Genomic DNA, 6,561 nt, shown 5'->3' with positions numbered 1-6,561 from the left:
AGGCCTGAGAAAATCATACTTAATTACAAAATCCCCTTTACTTAGAATAATTTCATTTAATCTGTATAACAAGATTCTTTTGGACCAGGCTGCCAGCAGTAGGAGATTCTTACAAACAAAGAACAACTAAAAGCAAAGTAGCAAGTGTGACACGATTCTAAATTATGATGAGACTCTTTAACATCCATGGTTATAGGTTTACATAGTCTTTGGAACCACTGTTGATCAAAAAAAAGAAATCCCATTTCTGTTTACTCTTGTGGCACTTGCAGGTCTTAAACTTCTATGTCTGATTTTTTTTTCCTTTTGAACACAGATCTAGTGAGCAAATACCTGATCAAATCACTAAAAAGGCACTTTATATTACAAAATTCATTTCATTTTTCAGATGGAATATAGTGAGTGTTTGACTTGGTCATACAACCAGGGATGCAACATAAAAATAAAGACTTGGTTAAAACTGTTTCTCAAAATGTGTGCACAAATTATATGTAGATCTTGTTAAAATGCAAATATGAAATGGTCTCTGATATTTTGCCTTTTTAGTAAATTCACAAGTAATAACAATAATAATAATAATTCACAAGTAATAACAATACTACTACTGATCACTGTCCACTTTTTGACTAACAAGTGGCTGGAAAGATAAACTCATGGATCTACTTGAGAATTTTCAGAGTTGATGGAGATTGTCTTTTGATAAAATTGCACAACTGCTTTAGCCTACCAAATTTAGATGATGGTGATCATGGTACATTTCTGGCTTGACTACACTCTCACCACACTTCACAGATGTCCTTCCTCCAAGCCATGAAAACTCTATCCTGGTAAAGGGGCTTATACATGTGTACAAACAAAGATGACAAGTTTCAGCAGATTTGTTTAACAAATCAAATAATAAATCACAAGTATAACTGTTTAGGAAACTGGGTCATTGCATCATAGTGCACCGTAATGAAGTAATATTGAAATCATGGTTACTAAAAACAATATTAAATATGAGGTACCAGAAGGCGTTCATGCTAGTACCATTTAAAGTGCCTTTACTCCTATGTTAAAAATTATAAGTCACACTAAATTAGTAATGCTCTCAAGAAGTACATCAAAGTCTCTAGACCTAAAATGTTCCAAAACCCAAAGTGATTGTAGTTCAATCCATTTTTACCATAATTTTACATAGTTAAATAGTGAATTAACTACTACCACATCTCTAATCAGTCTTTATTAACACTTAGTTTGAATAATGTACAGTTTCTGAAACTCTCCACTCTCTCTGATGAAGGCATTTGGATCCATATAGCCTTTCCCTTGAGACAGATCAAAGATCAGAATATTAGGCTATCTAGTGTTTTTGTTGATAGTTAAGCAAATGAGATAAGTTTGCCAAGATTGATATCTTAAGCCTTAGAACCTTTATTTTTTATTTAATATTTATATTAAATATACAATCATATGTATTGCATATTATATAATATAAAAATATGCCATAATAATTTTTATGGAAGACACCTATTATATATACTTAATATTATATAATTAAATTGTATAATACTATAAATTGTTGGATTAAAATGAAATGTTCAATCGATTTTTTAAAATTTATTAATTTATTCCAATGTGTTATATATGACAGCAGAATGCATTTCAATTCCTAGTACATATATAGAGCACAATTTTTCATGTCTCTGGTTGTACACAAAGTAGAGTCACACCATTTGTGTTTTTATATATGTACTTGGGATAAGTACCATCTTTTCTACTCCCCTGTCCTGTCTCTTTCCTTCCCTCCCCCTTGCCCTACCTAAAGTTCCTACATTCCTCCCATGCTCCCCACCACAACCCTCCACCCCCGGTACGTCCCAATCCACATTATGGATCAGCATCCTCATATCAAAGAAAACATTTGGCATTTGATTTTTTGGGATTGACTTACTTCACTTAGCATAATATTCTCCAACTCCATTCACTTACCTGCAAATGCCGTGATTTTATTCTCTTTTAATGTTGAGTAATTTTCCATTGTGTGTGTGTGTGTGTGTGTGTGTGAGTGTGTGTGTGTATATATATATCACAGTTTCTTTATCCATTCATCTACTGAAGGACATCTAGGTTGTGTCCACAATTTAGTTTTTGTGAATTGTGCTGCTATAAACATTGATGTGGCTGCATTACTATACTATACTATGCTGTTTTTCTGTTCAGTATAAATCGAGGAGTAGGATAGCAGGGTCAAATGGTGGTTCCAGTTCAAATTTTCCAAGGAATCCCCATACTGCTTTCTATATTATCTGCACCAATTTGCAGTCTTACCAGCAATGCAAGAGTGTGTGCCTTTTTCCCCACATCCTCACCAACATTTATTGTTGTTTGTATTCTTAATAGCTGCCATTCTGACTGGAGTGAGATAAAATCTTAGAGTAGTTTTGATTTGCATTTTTCTAATTGCTAGAAAAATTGAACATTTTTTCATATATATGTTGATTGATTGTATACTATCTTCTGAGAAGTGTCTGTACAGTTCTTTGGCCCATTTGTTGATTGGGTTATTTGTTTTTTGGTGCTTAGTTTTCTGATTTCTTTATATATCCTAGAGATTAGTGCTCTATCTGATATGTGTGAGTGGTAAAATTTTGCTCCCAAAATATGGGCTCTCTATTCACCTCACCTGTTGTTTCTTTTGCTGAGAAAAAAAAATTAGCTTTAATTCATCTCATTTACTGATTCTTGATTTTAATTCTTATGCTACAGGACTCTTATTCAGGAATAAGGGGACTAATATGACATAATGGAGATTTGGGTCTACTTTTTCTTCTATTAGGTGCAGAGTCTCTGTTTTTAATTCCTAGCTCCTTGATTCACTTTGAGTTGAGTTTTGTGCATACTACGAGATCGAAGTTTAATTTCATTTTGTTACATGTGGATTTCCACTTTTCCCAGCACCATTTGTTGAAGACACTATCTTTTCTCCAATATACATTTTTGGCACCTTTGTCTAATATAACTGTAATTATGCGGGTTTGTCCCTGTGTCCTCTATTCCATATCATTGGTCTACAAGTCTATTTTGGTGGCAATACCATGCTGTTTTTTTTTTTACTATTGCTCTGTATTATAGTTTAAGAATTGTTATAGTGAAGCCACCTAGTTCATTCTTCTTGCTAAAGATTACTTTATGTATTCTGAGTCTCTTATCTTTCCAGATGAATTTCATGACTGCTTTTTCTATTTCTATGAGGAATGTCATTGGGATTTTTATTTTATTTTTATTTGCATTATATATGTATAGTGCTTTTGGTTTTATGGTCATTTTGACAATATTAATTCTGCCTATCCTGAAACATGAGGGTTTGGGTTGAAAAAATCTGCTGAGATACAGATTGATTTCCCCCTCTATGTAATTTTATTCCTTTCTTTTGTGACTCTTAAATTTTTCTCATTTTTCTGTTTGCTAGGCCTTTTCATTGTAATGTGGCTTTGTGTTGATCTGTTGTGATTTTGTATATTTGATGTCCTGTAAGCCTCTTGTATTTGGTTTTCCAAATCATTTTTCATGTTTGGAATTTTTTCTGATATTATTTAATTTAATGGATTGTTCATTCCTTTGGTGTGAAACTCTATTTATGCCTTCCTCTAACTCAATATTTTTTTAAGTTTGGTCTTTTTATGTTATCCCATAATTATTGAATGTTCGTCGCTATGTAGTCAACATTCTTTTCAAGATCATATATTTTGTCTTCATTGTCTGAGGTTGTGTCTTCCAAGTGATCAAATCTCTTGGTGGTGCTTTCAATTGAACTTTAAATTTGGTTCATTGTTTCTTTCATTTCAAGAATTCCTGTTTTTTTTTTTTTCAGAACCTCTAGCTCCTTATTGAAGTAAACTTTTGCTTTCTATATTTGCTTATGTAGCTCTCTATCAAAATGATATTTTTCTGCCTATATTTGCTCTCTTATACTATCCTTTAATTCACAGAATATTTTGATTGTGTGCATTCTGAACTTCTTCTCTGTCATTTACTCTATTGTGCTGGCCATGAATTCTAATAATGTAATGTCTTAGTTTTTTGTTGTTGTTGTTGTTATTGTTCATGTGTCTTCCCTTCTGGAACTTCTGTATTACCATTTTTACCCTTTAGACTTATAATGTCACTGTAGGTTTCCAATATCACTTCTTTAAGGAGAACAATATGAAAAGGTCTCAAAACAAACACTATAAAACCTGAAACCGAATAGCTGCTTGTAAGATGTTAACAGTTTTGTCAAAATATACAGAAATGGTAAGTTCAATTATTATCTACATTATGAACAGTAGGTTTGCAAAAGGGCCTACAGTTTCTCATTGGTGAGGTGTAGGAAGAGATGTTGAGGGGGCAGGAGGTGAGGATATTAGATTATAGAAAGCATGAGAGAGAAATCTAAAGAAGTTTGATAGTAACAGGAGAAGACAGAGAAAGTGATTTTGGGGAGACAAGTAAGTGGGAAGACAGTAGAGCAAAAAAACAAACAAAAAAAACCCACAAACATCTTAAGAAAAGTAAAATTAGGAGATAACAGAATATACAACACCACTATAATATCCTGTTCAGACATCCCAGTGCTCAGTAACCTAATCCATGAAAGAAACTTGGTTTCACAAATGTTGTGGATGTACTGGTGGGAGGAAAGAGAGACAGAGATAGAGAGAGAGAGGGAGAGAGAGAACGAACTTAAAGGAAGACACAGGGAATTTTTTTTGTTGGAGATCAGTATCTTTCCAGCTTTTGTTTTCATCCAGTAGGTAGGATTGTGTGTTGTCTGCTGGAATCTCCACCCTCAGGATGATGACGGTTATTAGGGTAGGAGGGTTGATCCAAAGATCTCCTTTGGTGCCTGCTCCTGTGATGTGGGGACCTGAGCTTATTTCTTTATATTGCCTATAGACCTCACAGTTCCTGGTCTCTAATTTAGTCTCTAAACTGTATCTCACTCACTCCCTCCCTTTTTACTTCCCAATCAGGAACCTTTCTCTCTAGAGGTCTTGTGGACTGCACTCTGGGAGCTGTGCATCTGTCACGGAGAGCTATTTCATATTGGGCAGCTCAGGACACAGTTTTGCAAGCTATGGGCTGGTCATGTAGCCACAGGCACTGTTCCATGTTAGGGAGTACACGGGAGAGTGGAGAAAGGAGAGTTCAGAACTTTTGGTACATTGATATTGCTTCTAAACCCCAGCCAGTGTTCCAAGCTTGGAGTTGCCCCAACTAAAGATGGTGATGAAGAAGTCCCAAGATGGAGGTGGGTGCTTTCAGTGATGACCTGTCAGGGATCTGATGGTGCCTAGTGGTGGCACTGAGTGATGTGTTCAGAGATGCAGCTCAGTAGTGTGCAGTGTTGTGGCTGTGGCTGTCTACAGATCCAATACAGTGTCAACAAGTGCAGGCTACCACATGTAGGGGGCCATTCAGTAGTTGCAGGGCGCAAGATGAAGATGATTAGAGGAGCCCCAGTTGGTAGTTGGGGTCAACATGATAATGGAGGCCAAGTTCCAGTGCGTGGGCAGCAGCCAGGATTCCTGTGTAGGTGGATGGCCAGGAGTCCTGTGAATTTGCTAATGCCAGTTATCCTAATCAGTCACCTAGAGGACCTGTGTGGAGAAGTGGCTGGGCTCCTGTGCTGATGCTGAGGCCTGGAAATCTGAACAGCACACATTTCCTTGTTTTCTGCATGGTAACAGCTGTCAGGGGTACTCTAATGTCTTGCAGAGAAACAGTATTCCTGATACTTAAATTCCAGGTCCCAGAATGACACAGAGTGCAGCCTCCCTCTAGCCCACCATCTTGGATTCCTCCTTGAATACATTCTTTTTTAAGAATAAATGACTTACAACTTTGGTACACAAATCTCTGTAACAAATTCCAAGCAACACTTCTATATATGGACATGGCCTACCTCAATTCTTTCCATGTTGACTACCCTGCACACATTCTGCAAAGTAGATACCAAAATGTCAGATTTCTCTGCTTCTGCTGAATACACTGAGTCCTATACAACATAGTTTCATCCCATTTTACTTTCTTTGCTTTCTACAATTTTCATATCTTTTATAAGTATTCTTTCTATACATGGGCTTCTGTCTCCCAAAATATACTGTCTGATCCTAAGAACTCAAGAGGAACTCAGAAGCAGGATACGCCCTATTCTAAAGGGGGAACACCCTAAACACGGATCTGCCCTGGTCCTTGAGCAAGGTCACCTTACATGCAATGTCCTGCAAAATGTCCTATTTCCATGAGTCCTTCCACTAAAGAAACGTGGGGGTAGCTGGGAAGGAAATTGTCATACCTAATTGGCTGATGGCTCCCAGCAGCTTGGGACTGGGGTTGTGGTTCAGTGGTAGAGAGCTTGCTTAGCATGTGTGAGGGACTAAGTTTGATCCCCAGAACCACATTTAAAAACAAGAAAACAAACAAAAGAAACAAACAAACAAATAAACAAAAAACATTATTTTTAACATTAGCTAGAAATTGTTCTTAGTTTTTCTTGACAGTAGAATCCATTTTTTAAGAGAGAGAGAGAGAGAGAGA

The sequence above is a fragment of the Callospermophilus lateralis genome, unplaced genomic scaffold, assembly GCF_048772815.1.
Source record: "Callospermophilus lateralis isolate mCalLat2 unplaced genomic scaffold, mCalLat2.hap1 Scaffold_109, whole genome shotgun sequence".
NCBI lineage: Eukaryota > Metazoa > Chordata > Mammalia > Rodentia > Sciuridae > Callospermophilus > Callospermophilus lateralis.
Note: the sequence above shows the minus strand (reverse complement) of the source record.